This window comes from Schistocerca gregaria, chromosome 8, assembly GCF_023897955.1.
Source record: "Schistocerca gregaria isolate iqSchGreg1 chromosome 8, iqSchGreg1.2, whole genome shotgun sequence".
Taxonomy (NCBI): domain Eukaryota; kingdom Metazoa; phylum Arthropoda; class Insecta; order Orthoptera; family Acrididae; genus Schistocerca; species Schistocerca gregaria.
The window spans coordinates 160,300,467-160,321,821 of record NC_064927.1 but is presented as its reverse complement, the minus strand read 5'-3'; positions in this window follow the sequence as shown (position 1 = coordinate 160,321,821).

Genomic DNA, 21,355 nt, shown 5'->3' with positions numbered 1-21,355 from the left:
TGTATCATGTAACAAGATTCGTGTAACTGTTGATCCTTCAGAAAACAGTCCAGAACAGAGATGGCGAAACGAGCCATAAATCGCACCCAGAAGAGTACAGGCAGCTTCTAAGAGCCACATATTTCTAGTGCAGGATAAATCCTTAGAACCGTATTAGATGTTCACAGACGAGAGTATTCGCAGTGTAGGGGTCCGTCTCCAGCTGCATGAGGAGAAAAAGGTAATGTATTTCTTCGCTGGTAACCGACAACTCCCGGACACGTGGTATTTCCTTACGGAAATTTGTGTACTGACTGTTTTATATAACGCAAAATAATTTCTCTGTGCCTTCGGCGGAAAAGCTCATATTTAAATCGAATGACCAACTGCAGCTGTATTATGTTACACTCTCTTCCCCCTCCCACCACCCACGCACAAAAAAAAAGTTTTTGGAAAACGGTCAGGTTGAAATTCGTCGCTGGATGATACGTAATGAGCAGCAGTTATTAAGGCAAACCATTTCAGTGATGTATACATGCACACTGAAACGAGGAATGACAACTTTCACCAAACCCGACATTGGAACCGGAATCTCTTACTCACTTTTTAACAGCCACAAAACTTTATTTTAGTGTATACATAAAGATCGCAAAAATTACTAAGAAATGTTACATTATTTTTCGTTTCCCCTTTCCTTTTAAAAGTTTCCTATTTTTATACACATACAACAAAAAAAGTTTTGCATCACCCCGGTTCCCAGAACTTCTGAAGATAGACATTGACTGTGGATATTGTATCACAGACACATCCCTCTTACTGTTCAGAGACGTCACTAAACCAGCCCAAATATATAAATAACCACGTATGGTTCAAATGGCTCTGTGCGCCATGTGACTTAACATCTAAAGTCATCAGTTGCCTAGAATTTAGAACTAATTAAACCTAACTAACCTAAGGACATCACACACATCCATGCCCGAGACAGGATTCGAACCTGCGACCGTAGCGGTCGCTGGCTCAAGACTGTAGCACCCAGAACCGCACGGCCACTCCGGACGGCTAACCATGTATGAGCAGCGCCTGTTAGACGGAGGGGCTCTGACAGCCAGTCAATTCCAATCATTCCATCAGGAAGGAGGTACACGGCTCGTGTTGTCTGTAGTTCAACCATGACTAGGTCAATACCACGATTCATTGTTACTTTGTGCCAGGAAGGGCTCTCAACAAGGGAACTATCCAGGTGTCTCGGAGTGAATCAAATCGATGTTGTTCGCACTTGGAGGAGATACTGAGAGACAGGAACCGTCGATGACATGTCCAAGGGCTGCTACTGCAGTGGATGACCGATACCTACGGATTACGGCTCGGAGGAACCCTGACAGCAGCGCCACCATGTTGAATAATGTTTTTCGTGCAGCCACAGGACCTCGTGTGACGACTCAAACTGCGCGAAGTCGGCTGCATGATGCTCTTTTCACTGAGGAGTGGCGCATATGCCTTCAACCAGACAATCGTCGTGTTAGGAGGCAACCCGCTCAAGCTGAACACTTTAGACACTCTGTCCAGGGAGTGTAGCAAGGTGGAGTTTCCCTGATGTTTTGGGGTGGCATTATGTGGGGCTGACGTACGCCGCTGGTGGTCAAGGAAGCAGCCATAACAGCTTTATAATACGTGAATGCCATCTTCCGACCGATTGTGCAACCATATGGGCATCATATTGAGGAGGCATTCGACGACATTCTTGTGAATGACTCCCTTCAGGATAACAACACCGCTCGATTAGAGTGGCCAGAACCGTGTCGAACATTCCTGGGATAGATTGAAAAGGGCTGTTTATGGACGACGAGACCCGCCAACCACTCTGAGGGATCTGCGCCATATCACCGTTGAGGAGTGGGACAATGTGGAGAGACAGTGCCTTGATGGGCGTGCTACTGGGTTTAGAGATACCGGTGCGTACAGGAATATGGACCACCAGCTCTGGAGGTCTCGCTGTATGGATTGAATAGTTCATTTTGCTCTTCGTTTTAGGATATTTTTCCTTTCGACTGTTTTTCGAATTCTTTCAGTCTTTTTGTAAAGTTTGGAGTTGACTTTGCTGACTTCTTTCTTCATTGTGTATGAGTTTTAGTTTGACGATTTATGTCAACATGTAAATCGTTTTATGTTACAGCATACAAATTTTTATGGGACATAAATGTTGAGAGTAGGTTGACAGTCTGTACTGTTGTTGGTTTGCAGTGGAATCTTTACCATATGTTAATTTTTCGAGGACTTCATTACATAGCGTGGAGGTTCTTATTTTATGTGCAAAAGGTGAAAAAGACGTTTATCATAAAGTCCATGCAAACAGGACACTTTATGGTTATAAAATGGCTTACAGTTTCAATATTATTGAGAATCTGAGAGGGATTTTGTGATGAAATAAGCTGCCCCCAGCACACCATGCGGCATGGGGGTTACAAGAAGAAGTAAAGAGGCCAATGTCAGACTTGCTGGAAACACGCCGACAAAGCCCTCTCTGCCGCCAATATTTAGACGTTGCCGTGGACCGGAGGGCCAGTTAGTTCGATTTTGTTGCACGTAGTGATTTCCAAAGTATCACTGAGTCAGAGCCGCAGTCTTAGCCTCTGGCACAGAGACAACCTTATAGTGAACAAAGCGGACTTCTGCTTCACCAGTAGTGAGGCTAACGTGGAATATACAGAGAGCTTGTACCACACAAAAGCTAGCTAAAGTTAAGTACATTTCTTTTCTTATGAATAAAATACCCATTTAATTGCGCGTAGTTTGTTTTATAGAAAGAGGATACCGGCCACCAATCAACTTCTTCTTCTTGCTTCCCAAGGTTCTACTTTACAGAGACAACGAGACGACATAAAAGAGACTCTGATACATAATGAGACCTAAATAAAGGAAATACGGGAAAACTAGGCAGACGCACTGCGGCACAGTGGCTTTGCACAACTGCACAAATTACCCTAGTACACCTCCGTCCTCAATCCATTTTCCCATTGACGCCTCAGACCTCTTGATGTTCTCCTAGACTGAAACAACATTGCAGAAGCCCTCCTACTGGGGCCTGTGTTTCAGACAGGATCCCCCGGTTTGATCGATGCTGAGATGCTGTTCCAGTACAATCGTAGAGCCACTACAATGCTGTCCGCCCCGGTAGCTGAGTGGTCAGCTCGGCAGACTGTCAATCCAAAGGGCCCGTGTTCGATTCCCGGCTGGGTCGGAGATTTTCTCCACTCAGGGACTGGGTGCTGTGTTGTCCTAATCATAATTATTTCATCCCCATCGACGCGCAAGTCGCCGAAGTGGCGTCAAATCGAAAGACTTGCACCAGGCGAACGGTCTACCCGACGGGAGGCCCTAGTCACACTTTTCATTTCATTTCACTACAATTCTGTTCGAATTTAAGGTGAATACCAAGTGGTCTGAGGCGCGAACGGAAATTTGGATTGAGGAGGGAGGCGTGATAGGGCAGTCTGTTCAGTTGTGCCGATCTGCCTTATGAGCAGAACACCCCAGTTCGAATAAAAGCCTTGGTGTAAATTTTCATTCCTTGCTTCATTCTTCTTATGTACACCATAGATTTTGGAGAATTCATAAGGTCTATGCAACCACATAGTTCATTTGAAACCAACTGAAGCATTGATGAAATACTAGTATCGGGTCTGCATATGTGAATATCGGCAGGAACTGATAAACGCACAACTACTGTAAACAGGTTGTGCAGATCGAAAGATACCTCATCTAGTGTGGTGTAGGGGGAAAGTAAATATGGAATAAACGTTCGTGATGGAGTAGAAGATATTTTTAAAATGGCAGATAATGATTACTAGATGATGTGTGTGGCTACCAGGCACTTTCAAAGAGGTAAAAGCTGTGCACAATACGAAGGCTGCTTGGAAAATCGCAGTTGTTCATTAGAGGTGGTGATATTTGAGACGGTGTTCTCTTGCCTTTTCCTTAATTCTGAACAGACTTAAGACATATAGCCATAGAGTCCGATCGGGTGGCGCCGAATCATGGTGTGACAGCAGCACTTTAGCATAACGAAACTGCTTAGTACGATAAGATGTAAGCTTTTGACACACACACGGCTGAAGCTTTTCATGTGAAGGCGCACCTGCTGTGTGGATTTTTTTTGACTCCTTCCGAAAGGAGAGTTCACCCGACAGCGTTCACCGAACTTGTGACACTGCTCTTTACTAATTGTGCCACAGAGAAGTGAGGTTTGACGAAAACAGAAAAAGGATATTGTTCTAATAATTAGGAAATGGAAGCGTACACTGTGGAAACACTCCATAGTATTTTTTCTACACCCAGTGCAAAGTGAAATGGGAGATAGGAGACATTCACATAATTGCCTCTTCCATGTGCAATCTGCAATCAGACCTGACCGAAATAAAGGAGGTGTGGATCTATTTACGGATGCTGATATACGACAGGCATAGTGCCGGGCTAATGGCTTTCCAGAAATAGCGTGCTGTTTTAATGAAACCGTGCGCTGCAGAACAGATACAGGCCGGCGGAACGTTCTCAGAGTGCACCATTGATGGTTGCAGTGTTTGTCTATATACTGGGGCTGTATCTTCACAATACAATGTCCTTCGGACACACGTACATACCTGAAGGACATTGCACTGTGAAGTTACAGACTCTCTATAAACACAATAATTGTAACCATCAGTGCTGTATGCATACCATGTGGGCTAAAATGACGATATTTTATTTGGTGTGCTCAGATAATCGAAATGGTTAAAGTGACTACTCGCCATAACTGGCAAATCCGGGTTCATGTCAAAGTTCGGCTCAAATTTTCGCGTGCCACGAACACCTAACACCAACATATAATCACAGAACTGTTTCGTGATATGCGCAGGACGAACAGAATACAACTAGCCCAGAAACTATTTAATGCGAAAGTTTCTTTTGAGGGTATGCATCTCTACTGTATGTTAAATGGTGATTATGATGATGTCCTTTCGGCTAAAGTATTGAGGAGCTTAAATAGTTTCGCAGTCATATCTCCAGGCGGGGACTAATCAGGAGAATGTTGTCAAGAGGATAAATAAATGTATAATTCTGTATGTCGGAGCGTGACGTGTTCGAAAATATAAAAATGAACATACAGAGATTATAGCTATATAGCGTGGAATTTGGTGAAGTGCAGTGGCAGGACGAACAGACCTTTACGCCAGATGAATACAGGGTTAGATACGAAAACAAGTAAGGATAAGGCAGGAGGAGGTCCAACAATGAATAAGGAATTAGGATGCCGGTAAGCTATTATTAATAGCATAGTAAACACATTATCACAGCCCAGATAGACACGAAGCCAATGATCACGATAATTAGTTAGTTACATGCTACACAGATCTTTTGAACAATTCGTTTATCGAAATGGTGTGGAACGAGTCAGTTTACAAGATACACAGGGCACCCAAGGAATTTTATAACACATTTCGAGGGGCTGTAGAGGGATTCTTGAGGAACAAGAGGGACCCTGAAACGCCCGCTAAATCACGCAGAGCTAACAGGTAATAAGGATTTTGGAAAGGGCCAAGAGAGTTGCGGTCGGATTCAGTTCACAATTGTAATTTACTATCATTTAGTTCACAAATACACTTTTGAAAGAATTAAATTTGCTTCGCGGAAGAATGCTTCCAAACAGATGCTTTAGAATATGTTCAATTTTAAAAGGGCATGACACACAGTTAAATTTACGAATAAGACAAATCGCATACATATATGAGATCAGCATGCGGAGCGAGTGAAGACTGCCAGATTAAATCTTCAGAATTCCAACCTTACTATAATGATTACTGAAGGCAGAAGGCCACAATGTTTTAAGATGCTAACAGGGCTGATGGCCCACAAGGTGCACAGAGACAGATAAACAAACGCAATAAGATGGCTGAAGGCCGCAAAGTTAAATTCTGCAAATTAAGGAAATATATATTGAAACAATCGGTAAAACAATAAATTAAGTTTAAAAATTTCCTTTTGCAACACGAACGGCGGAAGGACCACAATAACTTATAACATCTTTCAGAGGAAATTACAAAACCTTTCAAGAGCAGAAGGCTATAATGTTTCGTCTTTACGGAAATTTTGAGAACATGTTTCCAGGGCTGAAGGCCCACAACTAACCATGCCAAATTTAAAATATGAAATACAGTTAAATTACAACAACATTAACACTGCCAAAAGGATAATTAAGATAACGGCACTAATGAGTCTCCAGTGGATCTGTCTGCCCTGATTCACTTAGGCGAGACAGGTGGCGAGTCCAACTACACTTAATTCTTGCGAACCCAACCAAGGAACAGTCACGGAGCGACCGACCAACCACTTGCTTGCTGCGACGGAGTACACGAGAAGTTAGGACGGTTGAGGCTCTTGGTTGTGATTTGATTTTCTTAAACTCATGTTAAAAGCCCCTTAACACCTGCTTTAGGGAAATTCTCTTACTACCTCATGTTTCATTAACAGTGGTCAGACTGCGTTGTTGTTCATTCATGGGTCAAATTTTATAGAAGTTGGTTCAAATGGCTCTGGGCACTATGCGACTTAACATCTGAGGTCGTCAGTCCCCTAGACTTAGAAGTACTTGCCCGAGGCAGGATTCGAACCTGCAACCGTAGCGGTCGCCCGGTTCCAGACTGTAGCGCCTAGAACCGCTTGGCTACTCCGGCAGGCAATACCGAAGTCGTAACAGCTATGAACACTTGGGTTGAAATGTAACAGGTTGTAGAAGGGTATATGTGGAAGTCCGGCTTGCTTCATATGACAATTTCCCGATGTCCTTTTTCGAAATAATTCAATGAAACATACGAGGGGCATTCAATACGTAATGTAACACATTTTTTGCTGAAAGCAAGTTGGTTTCATTTAGATTCCGATACATCAGTTATTCCCCCCTCTTCTGACTACAGAAACCTATTTTTCCACATATCTCCGTTCAATGAAACGGGTTTGCGCTGCCTTACTGGGAGAGACTGTATGCCCGCAATGTGCCACTCTTCTGGTCGACGTCGGAGCCAACATATTGGTGCACCAGTAACCTCCCCATCGCCCACGTACTGCTTCCCGTGGAGTGTATCCCTTCATTGGGACAAACAGATGGAAGTCGTCTGGTGTGCGACCTGGGTTGTAGGGTGGATGAAGGAGAACAGTCCAATAAAGTTATGTGAGCTCCTGTCGGGTATGCAGACTTAAGCAGCGAGGTGTTTGTAACAAGTTGACCACCTCGAATGAGAGTGTCTGCACGTTCCAACATTGCAGGAGTTACAGCTGTATGCGGCTGGACAGCACATGGCAGATCAGACACAATTAAAACAGCTAAAAGAAAACAGCTCTCGGTCACTAATTTTTAACAAATTAACCGGGTTTCGACACTGCTAGGAGTGTCTTCTTCAGAATTTACACCACAGAATGGTCTATAACTTGGTCGCGGATATAATAACGTATGATACAAATTATAAGTACGGAATTATCGTGAAAGACTGGCTGTACTTATTTGTCATTTATAAAATAATAAATATGCCAAAAGGGCATTAGTCACAAATATATTGTTGCAATAGCGACAGAACCATGGCAAACAAAAAATGATGTGGGAAACCAAATATTTCAAAGAACGTTTAACTAGATGAGTTACGAGCGATAGTGTAATTTCTAAGTCAGTGCTATAACTGGCTGTTACATTCTGTCATGAGGTGGAGGTTGATTTTAAACTGCTATTTTTTCTAATGAAACTTTGCTGCATTTATAAAGATATATTCTAATGACCGACTAATATTTGATTGCTAATAATGATAAAAATATAATCCGAAATTGTAGTTTCAGACAATGGAAATTCCAGATTGGAATATCAACAAAATGAGGAAAAGAATAGAATGCTGCGACACAACCAAACTAACAAACTAAAGTTTAAGTATTGAACAGGACCTACCAAGGTGTCCTGTTGACTACTGGAAGTTTTATTTGTTAGTTTGATTGTGTCGTTCAGGTGTAACAGTATAGCGTAACTTATCCATGAGAGTACTTGTTGCCTACAGTTCGAATTTCTGTAGAGAATCTATTCGTGCCTTTTGCACTGTATTGTGTGACGAATTACGATAAATAACTGCCGGCCGGAGTGGCCGAGCGGTTCTAGGGGCTACAGTCTGGAAGCGCGCGACCGCTACGGTCGCAGGTTCGAATCCTGTCTCTGGCATGGATGTGTGTGATGTTCTCAGGTTAATTAGGTTTAAGTAGTTGTAAGTTCTAGGGGACTGATGACCTCAGAAGTTAAGTCCCATAGTACTCAGAGCCACTTTTGATTTATAACTAGGTATATCTAATACGAATAACTAGGTATAATAAGGATATACTACTGTATGTTAAAATAGTTGTACAGCACGTACTTTGTAATATTTACGTCTGTGGTTTGGGACTGGGCGTGTCAGCCCGAAACAGATAACTACCGCAACAAAAGACTGATTCACAAATTAAAAAAGTATCAAATGTAAACGAAGATTTGAAAACAGTGTTAAACATTGCGGCTGCTTCCTTCCTCTGAGTTTCTGTTCCTGCCTTGTCTATAAGTGACTGGACGCAATTTTGGTGACACTAACAGCCTTTACATACAACCGGAATCTGATGTAATGCGAGACTTTTAGAAATCTGTATTTCGATTGTTCATTATATTTTACGGGTGGTAATCGTGTAGTAACAAGAGAAGAGCGCACCTAGGGGCACGGCACTGTGACGTAGTTAGATGTTTCCCATTTAACGCAGGCGGCAAGTTGCTCACGGAGCATCTCAAATGTACGACCTAACACCTTCCACAGTTGCTATTGTCTCCAGAAGTACTTTCCTCACTGCTGACGAGTAAGTTTCCGACACAGTGAAACGCGCTGGGAGGATGGAGAGTCGCAGGTTGCAGGCAGCTCAAGTCTGTGGCGGCGGCGGTGGCACCGGCGTCTGGAACTCCAGAGAAAACCCATTAGGGGCGAAGCTCACTTAGCGGCGGATTTGCGGTGGGCGGCCGACGTTAATCCGGTCTGGGAATCAGGACGAGTTGGCTGCACCTTAACTCAGTTGGCGAGGGCGCGGGCCGCTGCCCTGGTACCTCATTAGGCGGACAGCGAGGCAGGGGCGAGCGTCCTACAGGGGACAACGAGAAAGCGCGACGCACTGCGCTGCGTTAAGGGCCGACGTGAGGGAAGACCGGCGTGCGAATTACTCGAGCCAGTGTCTGGCGGCGTCGTATGAACCCGCAGGCACCAGGCGTCGTGTTTCACCTGCGGCGTAATGAAGTTGCGGCATGTGAAGTCGTACAAGTGACAAAGGCACAGTGTGTGAGCGAGGGAGAGAGTGAGGGAGAGAGCGAGAGAGAACAGAACGCTGAGAATATTTCCACTCAGAGCCAAAACATTATGAACACCTCCTTAATACACTTCTGGCCATTAAAATTGATACACCACTAAGATGACCTGCTACAGCCGCGAAATATAACCGACAGGAAGAAGATGCTATGATATGCAAATGATTAACTTTCCAGAGCATTCACACAAGGCTGGCGCCGGTAGCGACACCTACAACGTGCTGACATGAGGAAAGTTGCCAACCGATATCTTATACACAAACAGCAGTTGACCGGCGTTGCCTGGTGACACTGTGTTGTGATGCCTCGTGTAAGGAGGAGAAATGTGTACCATTACGTTTCCGACTTTAATAAAGGTCGTATCGCGACATTGCTGCTCGCGTTGGTCGAGATCCAATGATTGTTAGCAGAATATGGAATCGGTGGGTTCAGGAGGGTAATACGGAACGCCGTGCTGGATGCCAACGGCCTCGTATTACTAGCAGTCGGGATGACAGGAATCTTATCCATATGACTGCAACGGATCGTGCAGCCACGTCTCGATCTGGAGTCAACAGATGGGGACATTTGCAAGACAACAACCATCTGCACGAGCAGTTCGACGACGTTTTGCATCAGCATGGACTATCAGATCGGAGATCATGGCTACGCTGCATCACAGACAGGATCGCCTGCGATGGTGTACTCCACAACGAAGCAGGGTGCACGAATGGCCAAACGTCATTTTTTCAGATGAATCCATGTTCTATTTACAGCATCATGATGGTCGCATCCATGTTTAGCGACATCGCGGTGAACGAACATTGGAAGTGTGTATTCGTCATCGCCATACTGGCGTATCACCCGGCGTGATGGTATGGGGTGCCACTGGTTACACGTCTCGGTCACCTCTTGTTCGCATTGACAGCACGTTGAACAGTGGACGCTACATTTCAGATGTGTTACGACCCGTGGCTCCACCCTCCATTCGATCCCTGTGAAACCGTACATTTCAGCAGGATAATGCACGGCCGCATGTTGCAGGGCCTGTACGGGCCTTTCTGGATACAGAAAAAGTTCTACTGGCTGCCCTGACCAGCAAATTCTCCTGATCTCTCACCAATTGAGAACGTCTGATCAATGGCGGCCGAGAAACTTGCTCGTCACAATACGCCAGTCACTACCATTGATGAACTGTGGTATCGTGTTGAAGCTGCATGGGTAGCTGTACCTGTACACGCCATCCAAGCTCTCTCTCTGACTCAATTCGCAGGCGTATCAATGCCATTATTACGGCCAGAGGTGATTGTTCTGGGTACTGATTTCTCAGGATCTATGCACCCAAATTGCTTGAAAATGTAGTCACATGTCAGTTCTAGTATAATATATTTGCCCAATGAATACCCGTTTATCATCTGCATTTCTTCTTGGTGTAGCAATTTTAGTGGCCAGTAGTGTATTAGTAGTTTCAACATTGCAGCTCAGTCAGCAGCGTGATGTTTCAATATATAAGAAACTGTCAGCCTCGATTGCGGTAATGAAACCAACCTTTCCCAAGGTTTCAGCCCAAGTAATTGAGACTTCTTTAGAATATAAACCTACTTCTATAATATGTCTACGTGGGCATGGTCTAGAAATAAAAGTGAAACAGCCTGTTTAGGCGTAGCCTCATTTTGAAAATGTGGTAGATAGGAACTAAGTCACCACCATAACTTAAGCTCCGGCGAGCGCCCCGTCTCCATGGACGCCGTGCGTTGGGCCTCGGGAGCTCACGTGAAACGAAGTAGGACTAGATGACGCGCTGCATAACAATATGGAGGGGAACATTGCGCATGTCTGAGACCATGACTATCAAAGATAAAATATAGAATGGTTCAAACTCTGAAAGGTAAAGCCTCTGCACGAAGTTTTGACTAAAATGTAGGGGCCGATATATTCCAATAGTGTAAGTAGAGGTAGTGTTCGCACTCATATAAATCCATGCATAATTTGTTACATTTTAGTGAAAACCTGGTGCAGAGGTTTTATGTTTCAGTGTTTCAACCATTCTATATTTTATCTTTGACAGTCATGGTCTCAGACATGTGCAATGTTCCCCGCTATGTTGTCATGCAGCGCGTCATTTAGGTCTACTTAGTTTCACGTGAGCTCACGAGGCCGACAGCACAGCGTCCATGGAGACGAGGCGCTCGCCGGAGCTTACGTTAGTTAAGTCTTGGTGGTGAGTTAGTACATATGTACCACAGTTAGTACATATGTACCGCATTTTTAAAATGTGACTACGCCTATTCAGGCTGTTTAGTTTTATTTCTAGACCATGGCCTCCTAGGAATATTATAGAATCAGATTTATTAGCCGAGCGGTCTTAGGCGCTGCAGTGATGGACTGTGCGGCTGGTCCCGGTGGAGGTTCGAGTCCTCCCTCGGGCATGGGTGTGCGTGTTTGTCCTTAGGATAATTTTGGTTAAGTAGTGTTCTAACCATTCATGGTGGTGTCTGTTTATTCTGTATCGTGTCTCCCTACCACTTTCGCGCAACGACGCTCTGAGCGTGTTTTTTAGGGAATTAACTAGTTTGAACCTGGGACCTGTTGCTGGTAAGGAGACGCCAGACCACACATGACATGTAGAATTCAGAAGAGTTCAGTGAGACTAGCGATGATATAACCAAATACTAAATGATCTCAGCGTCAGCTTCACTGCACTCCCTGTAAAAGAATCTTAATACTAACTAAATTTAGAGGAAAGGGTTCAAGGCTTTCCTATTTTTAGTTAGCTGGTAAAATAACGTCGAAAAAGTAGTTAAGTTTACCATTGGAAATTTTATTCTACTCACAAAACATAGTTTATAAATTGCACTATTGATAAAAGGAAATGTTTTAATACAGGATGGTAAAAAACAACTGCGTTCAACAAAAATGTGAACGAATATTCCCTGAATGGGTTTCCAAGTTCTACAATCGATCGAAGGATCACCTATGCCGTATCACATCTATAATCTAGGTTCAATTTAAGTTTCACAAAAGAGAAAACTATAAAAATGGTCTGCAGTGACCCTCAATTATCTTTAATTACTTATCTAACTTGTCGTAAATTACAGTGGCTGATGTGGCTTCTCAATAACTATATAAAAGAAAAATCATCGCGTATCAGATCTGTTCTTCAAGTGGCAAATGTGAACACCGTGAGTTTTAATTAACGATCGACACTAGTATTACGCAAAAAAGGGGTGTAGCAGATGAGTCTTCTGCAGTTCTGAGTGAAGCCTTATGCGCTCAAAAATGCGGCATCGCGTGCGTTCATTACCTTGGCGGTGTTTAGGCAGCGTCAGGGCGACAGCGGCCGGCGTACCAGCCATCCAGCTCGCCGTCTCGGAACTAACTCTGCTCTAACTTCTCCTTACTACAATTTACCGAAGTTAGTTTAAAAAAACTATCTGGCTATGTTTTCATCTGACCAATCATGGTCTCAATGTTAACCTTAAGCTCCGCCTACAAAAATTCTGTCTATCCAATGAGAAACGTTATACTTTTCGTGGTGGGGCAATGTTCTTAAAGTTTTCAACGTAACAGAGACGCTAAAAAGTCTCACGCGTAAACGTGCGGGTGGTGTGGTCCTTTTAGCGTTATCGTAAGATCTATACTGTTCTTCTGGAGGGCTCTATCTTTTAACATGGGCTGGGGATGGTCCTTGACGTACCTGAGACACGAAAAAGTCTCACGCTAAAACTTGCGGGTGGTAGTGGCCCTTTTTGTGTTATCGGAAGATCTATACTGTTTTTCTGGAGGGTTCTAGCTTTTAACATGGGCTGGGGGGGGTGGTCCTTGACGTAACAGAGACGCGAAAAAGCCTCACGTTAAAACGTGCAGGTGGTGAGCCCTAGTGGTTAGCTGGAGACGTGGGTGTCCGTCCCTTATCGTAGGGCCTTCTAGCTTAACACGGTTCTGCTCTCGGCTTCTGTCCTCGTTTCTCCCCTCGGAACTGCGTCTGCCTCACGGTGGGAAGGTCCGAAATGCATTTAGGCATTCTTGTGTTAGTCTGTGGTATTCCATTTTTTCACTCGTTACTTGTATTACTTTGGTTAATTTAATGTCACGATTCATTCGGAGCTATGTGACATACTAGTAGACTTGCTTATTATGGCAGGGTTTTCATGGAAGGTCTTGGATTTGCCTGACACCTTACAGTGTGTAGGCTTAGGGACTGATGACCTTAGCAGTTAACTCCCATAATATTTCACTCAAATATGAACATTTTTGAATCAGGTTTATCTTGAAGGCTCAATTACTTGGGGTGAAACCTAGGTAAAGGTTGGATTTATTACAGCAATCCAGGCTGACAGTATCTTACATATTACCTCCTTAATAGCTTGTTTGTCCGCCTTTGGAATGAAATACACCACTGATTCTTCGTATCACGGATCCGACAGGGTTTTGATTGTTTACAGAGGTATGTGGCATTAGATGCCTACGCACTGGTGGTGTAACGTGTGACTCGCGTAAATAATTGCGCGCTGATTATGTACACGGTGATGGCGCCCGGCCGCAACCCAGTTCCATAGCATTTATATGAGGAGAATTCGGACGACGACACATCAATGCGAGTTCACTATAATGCTCCTAAAATCACTGTACACGGTTCTGGCTCCGAGACACGGAAAATTATACTGCTGAAAGCTGACATCGCCGTAGGGGAAAACATCAAGCATGTCGGGTTGCAAGTTGATTACAGCTGTTAGCGTGTCTTCAGTCACTGCCACAGGTCCCACGCAAGTGCAGAAGAATGTCTGCCATAACAAACACTGAAGCGCCTAAGAAACTGGTATAGGCATAAGTATTCAAAGGTACAGAGACATATGAACAGGAAGAATCCGGCGCTGAGGTCGCCAACGTCTATTCAACACAACAAGTGTCGGGCTCAGTTGTTAGATCCGTTACTGCTGCTAGAATGGCAGGCTATCAAGATTTAGGTGGGTTTGAACTTGGAGTTACAGTCGTCGCATGAGCGATGGGTCTCAGCATCTCCGAGGTAGAGATGAAGTGGAGTTTTTCCCGTACGACCATTTCACGAGCGTACCGTGAGTATCAGGAATCCGGTAAAACATGGAACTCCGACATCGCTGTGGCCGGAACGGAAAAAGAGACTGCAAGAACAGGACGAAGAACGACTGAAGATAATTGTTCAACGTGACTGAAGTGCAACTCTTCCGCAAATTGCTGCAGATTTCAATGCTGCAGATTTACAAGAGTCAGCGTGAGAGCCATTCAAAGAAACATAATCGATATGGGCTTTCGCAGCCGAGGGCCCACTAGTGTACCCTTGCTGACTGCACGACACAAAGCTTTATGCCTCGCTTGGGCCCGTCAACGCCGACGTTGCACTGCTGATGACTGAAAACATTTTGCCCGTTCGAACGAGTTTCGTTTGAAATTGTATCGAGCGGATGGATGCGTACGGGTATGGAGACAGTCTCATGAATCCATGAACCATGTATGTCAGCAGGAGATTGTTCAAGCTGGTGGAGGCTCTATAATGATGTGGGGCGTGTGCAGTTGAGTGATATGGGACAATTGTTAAGTTTAGATACGACTCTGACAGGTGACACATACATAAGCATACTGTCTGATCACTTGCATCCATTCGTGTTCATTGTACATTCAGACGGAGTTGAGCAATTCCATCAGGACAATAGGACACCCCACACGTCCAGAATTACCACAGAGTGGCTCCAGGAACGCTCTTCTGAGTTAAAACACTTCCGCTGACGACCAAACTCCCCAGACATGACCATTATTGATCATATCTGGGATGCCTTGCAACGTACTGTTCAGAACACATCTCCACCCCCTCGTACTCTTACGGATTTGTGGACAGCCCTGCAAGATTTCATGGTGTCAGTTCACTCCAGCACTACTTCAGACATTAGTCGAGTCCATGCCACGTTGTGCTGCACCACTTCTGCGTGCTCGCGGGGGCCCTACACGATATTAGGCAGGTGCAGCAGTTTTTTTGGCTCTTCAGTGTATTACTACTCCCAACAGTCTGCGTACTTGGGGCCCTGCACCTTTCGACCCTCCGTTCACCTCGATGACGGCGTTCGTTGAGACGACCATCGACCCAGTGTAGCAAAAATCTGGTTCACCGGAAGAGCCGACATATTTGCTCTGATTGGCCGTCAAATCCCGATGGTATCCTGCCCACTGCAGTATCACTTGACGATGCCGTTGGGTCGTGAACACGTAAGAGTGATTTACTGCAGAGTTTTATGTTCAGCAATGAACGATGAACGGTGTACTCCGAAACACTTTTGCATGCACCAGCGTTGTGCTCTCGTTAGGGATTCCATAGATCACCATCTATCCTAATTTACAGAGCAGGGATGCCTACGAACCCAATGTACTGTGAAGAGTCATGGACATCCAAACATTTAGCGCCCATTGGTAGTTTCACCTCCCTTCTACCTCTTTCCATAGGTGCTCATGACAGTAGTAGGTGAACATTCGACTAGCTTCGCTGTTTTCAACGTACTCATTCACAGGCTCTGCGTAATAATAATTTCCCTTTGTGAAAATCGCTTAAATCAATTGATTTCCCCATTTATGGTGGGAAGTGCTCATAATGTTTTGTCTTATCAGTGTAGTTTGCTTCTACAGAATGGAAGAAAACAGCACGGTAGGAGATGTAGAATCGAGTTTGTAGTGAAAAAGTGCGAGTTTGGTTTCATAACTGTGTTAACAATCAAGGAAAATATTTGTAAATTGGAAATTTGTGGTAAGGGCTTATGGGACCAAACTGCTGAGGTCATCGGTCCCTAGGTATATGGACTACTTAATGTAAAACTAACTTACGCTAAGAACAAGACAAACACCCGTGCCCGAGGGAGTACTCGAACCTCCGTGACAAGGCGCCCGCGACCGCGCGGCTACCCCGAGCGGCGAAAAAATAGAAAAAAGTGTTTGTTTCAAAGCAACTCTTCTTACTTCTCGACATAGTATCTTTGAGGGATATACACTTGGTTCAACGATTTTCCTACTTCTTCATCCCATCGGAAAAATATGTTGTGTGAAACTTCCTCATTTGGTGAAAATTTCTTCCAGCAGGCCAAAGTTTCTACTTAGCAAAGAGGAATATGCCACTTGGGGTCATGTATGGTGAATAAGATGGTTTAGGAACCAATTCAAAACCGAGTTCATGCACTTTCACAATTGTTATCGCTGGTGTGTGGAAGGGCGCATTATCCTAATGAAAGAACACTTTCTTGTGTGCCTACTTTGGTCGGTTTCAGCCAACACACGCTTCAAATGATCCAACAACGAAACATAATACAGCACAGTTATGTTTCTACCTTTTTCCGAGTAATCTGTGGGATTTATTTTTGGGAATCTCAAAAAACAGTGGTCGTCACCTTACCAGCTGATAAAATGGTCTTTGCCTTCGTCGGGGTACTTTCACCAACCTTTGTCCACTGTTATCTAGGTTTCATCAACAGTGACAAATCTTGCGAATTGCGATTACATATTGCCAAATACTGTGTTGAAATGTTGTGCCAGATGCGGTTTTGATGGACTGTGAGCACTCGAGGCATTCATCTCGCGCACAGCTTCCTCATAGCGAGTTCTTCGTGCAGGATGTTTGCACTTCCTCTGTTTAGACGCCTGCAGTCCAAGCAATATCACGAATTCTTAGTCGGTGGTGTTACATTACCATATCACGGATTTTGTCAGTAATTTCGTTTGTGCTGACCTCAATTGCATGGCTAGATCGCGTTTGGTCTACAGTGCTTGCTCCACCATGTTTAAATTTATGAATCGAAAATTAAATGGTCTTCAACAATTTTGCAGAGCTCGCGTGAACTTTGTCCATTCCTGTTCCGATTATTCCGGCTGTCCAACTGTTCAACAACAAAAAAATTAATGCACTACGATCTGGTTTTCTTCATTTTCGTTTGCAGTCGACACACTAACCGATTCCGACGGCTATCAACAATGAAATATACACTTTGCGTTGTTGAAATTCTTTATACTATCCTTGAAATAATCAAGATTACCAACCATGAATGCGCAAAAAAGATGTTCCATTCTTTCACTGAAACTTACGTGACTTATCGTATCACCCTCGTATTGCTAACAGTACAGGGGTTGAGCAAAATACGGAAACACACCGACAAATGCATGTTTGCACATGAAAGCAGATGCTAACAATCCTGCACGGTGCGCTGTTGTACACGACCACGAACGGCGCCTGTACAATATCATCAATAAAAGATATGTCATCAATAAAAGATGTGTCATCAACAAAAGATATGTCATCAATAAAAGATAAGTGATAAAACTGGGCCGTGGAGTAGTGGCACAAAGTCATTTGGTCGGTTGAGTTGTTGCTCACGGTTTCCAACTTCCGGCTGAGTCTACGACCTAAGAGCGAAATATGGCGGGGGCTCGGTGATCGTTTGGGCAAGTATATCGTGATGTTGCATGGGTCCTATGTTTATTCTGCATAATCTCATTACCGCCAAGCCTTATGTGGCTATATTGACTGCTCACGTCCTTCTCGTGGCACAATATTGGCCCCGATGGTGATACTGTGTTCCCAGATGACACTGTCCCTGTCCACATATCTCGCATCGTCCAGGAGACTGATTTAGTGAGTTCCAGGATGAATTGTCACATTTTCCCTAGTGGCCACAGTTAGCAAGTGAGACTTTGTGGTCTACTTTTAAGAGAGCGGTGAGTGATCGCTATCCACCTCCACCAGCGGTACATGCCCCTATTTTGCCCGAAGCATGGTATAACACACCACTGAAAACCTCACAGGACCGGTATTTATCCATTCCCAGGCCAGTTGGAGCTGTTTTGAATACAGACAGGTTTTCTACAACGGATTACGCATGGTAATGCGTTACGTTTTTGGAGTTAACATGCTTTTGTACCTCCTGTACATTGCCTATACCACTTTATACCTTCACTAAGCGAATTCAGAAAGCAATGGGAATTTTTGTTTTTGCAACTGGTCCCTATTACAAACTGACACCTATGCCAATTCGTGTCCCTGCTTTGAAAGGCACTAACCTTGGTTACCAATAGAGATTTTGCTGACGTCTCATCGTCACAAATTTCGGAATCTGTCCATCACCCAATATGTGTTATGAAAATACACTGTAAGGCAAGAAATGAAATTTAAACGTACGTAATTCAACAACACGTTAAAGCTGACAAGTGCAACTATGAAAAAGAATATACTTTTCTATGTCTTCTCCTGCTACATACCAGCAGACCGTCGAAGGTCAGACACAGGTACGGCACAAAGTAAACAATTCTGTTAATAGGTGGCGTTTGTGACAGTGTGCCAATGACTACAGATTGAAATATCATATGATATGAGCTACTGAAACTTGAATAATTTTTGAACTATATTCCCCTTTTTCGTCTCATCTGTTTAGTAGAAGACAGAGCCTTCAAATTTTCTTTATTTTCGGGAAAAGAAAAAAGGTCAATTTTTGAACTATATTCCCCTTTTTCATCTCATCTGTTTAGTAGAAGACAGAGCCTTCAAATTTTCTTTATTTTCGGGAAAAGAAAAACGGTCACATGGGCAGAATATGGAGGCTGCAGCATCATCAGAGTTTTGTGTTAAGCCATATTCAGGGAACAACAACGAAGTGTGAACAGTTGCGTTATCGTGCTGCAAAAAGCATGAGTTGTTTCGCTACATGTCCGGTAGTTTTTTTTTTCGGATTGCTGCACGCAAACGGCCCTGAACTTATAAGCAGTGTTCCTTATCGATCGTTCGACATTGTGACAAAAGTTCATAGTGCATGTGCCTTTGAAACCGAATAATACAATGAGCATGACCTTCAAATCTCAGCGACCTTTTTGAGCTTTTCCACTCGTAGTGATCCATAATAGCTTCCGCTGGGACGAATCCGCACTTAATACTTCGTATGTAGGCCTTAAGTGGCAAAATTTGCATCTAAGAGTCTGCGAGGTCAGATTTTTCAACCAGTGAATTATCGCAACGTGGCTGCATTGTTGGATATTTTATCATTTTTGCATGTCAAGTATTTTGAAACAAGACGCGGCAGTACTCCCAAAGGAAATTGAAGAGATTGATACGAGCCATTGAAGCATACATATCCTCTAGCATTTGTTTACTAGCTAAAGTTCCAAGTGAAAGGACTTCTCCGTTATGGAGAGCTGTAAGAAGAAACTTCCCGGAGTGGTCTTGACTCGGACTTTGCTGGTGACCAATGGGAGAACTGACACTAGAACGTTCACACGACGCAGAGACAAACAAATACGTCGCAATCCACTGCGCGAGTTAACTAATGTTGACATCACGACACACTTTAAATATGTTTATTCTCAGTGTCAGCATTCAAGCCATCGTTTGTTGTGTATGGTCAGGATTCGCTGTTAGACCTATCTCATATGTGTCCGACACACTTTTGTGGTGTTCCAGGATGTTCTACACCAGTGTTTCATAAGCAGTCTCCTTTGTAGGCTGCATTTTCGCAATATCCTACCAACAAACCCTCATGAGCCTCCAGGTATATCTTCCGACCTACGCTAGACCATGAGCTCTACCATGGATCAGTCTGACTCTATAATATACAAAACAAATGACATAGAAGCAAAATATATACGGTCGGAGTTCTGTTCGGGGTTGACGTATTGCGGTCACATGCCACGTCATATTGCGACACTGCTCAAAGGCATTGTCCTTATTGGTAGGTTCAAGCGACCGAAACATTACAAGAACGGTATGTTGTCTCTGATGCGGTACTTTCTTTTTATAGAGGCAGCGAAAAGAACTGTGATGTGCCATTTACTGGATGCCTCCTTAATCTCTTGTAAACCCTCGCGGAACTCAATGGCTATCTAGGAATTAAACTCTGTTAAGCTATAAACAAAACACTGTATCAGTTAAAAATAAATATATTAGAAATATCTTAAAATTACACATTTATAGTTCTCTCTACATCGTCACCATTCTGCTGTAAGATGTATCGTATGACTTAAAGAGATGGCGAATTTTTGTTGCGTGAAATTGTAACGAACAGTGGCAGCGTCTTGCAGCTCACTGGCCGAGTAAAAGCGTTGGGAGTCGATCTACTTTCTCATGTGCGCTTGCAGCCTAGTTGCGGCCGTATGGCAGTGTTTGTAGATGTCTCGTATCAACTGCTGCAAAAATATTTGTGTTTGCCGGCACAAAACAAGGAAGTATAATGCAGAAGAATGATTTTAACTTTGGGTTTGTTCCGTCATCCTGATGGCTCAGTTTGCGTCAGTTAAGCATACAACACAACTACACAGTACCAGACTTTGAGATACTTTCACGTATTTGTTAGCCTGTAATTATAAATCATTATGCATTATATGTGCACGCACTTGATTTAACTGTTTAGGGATGGACATATAGAATTTCATTGAACACACTAAAAAAAAGGGTTGGGTGTTATTGCTGGGCAAGGTAGTGTTTGGCAAGCACAATGACATGCAGCAGAAACCCTCGCCAAGTGCGGGCATAACGTGGCTTGCCATGAAGCTAAACAAAACTGGGTGCAGAATATCGTCGACGTACCACTGTGCTGCAAGGGTGCCGCAGGTGATTACCAAAACGGCCCTGCTATGGAATGAAATCGCACCACAGACCATCACCGAGCGAGGTGGCGCAGTGGTTAGCACACTGGACTCGCATTCGGGAGGACGACGGTTCAATCCCGTCTCCGGCCACCCTAATTTAGGTTTTCCGTGATTTCCCTAAATCGTTTCAGGCAAATGCCGGGATGGTCCCTTTGAAAGGGCACGGCCGATTTCCTTCCCAATCCTCCCCTAACCGGAGCTTGCGCTCCGTCTCTAATGACCTCGTTGTCGACGGGACGTTAAACACTAACCACCACCACAGACCATCACTCCTGGTTGTCGGACGGTGTTGCGGTATCTCAATACCGTTCGGAGTTTCCTCAGACACGTCTTCGGAGTGGAGTCTCATTGAGTGGAGCAGATTGTCTTCATTGATCA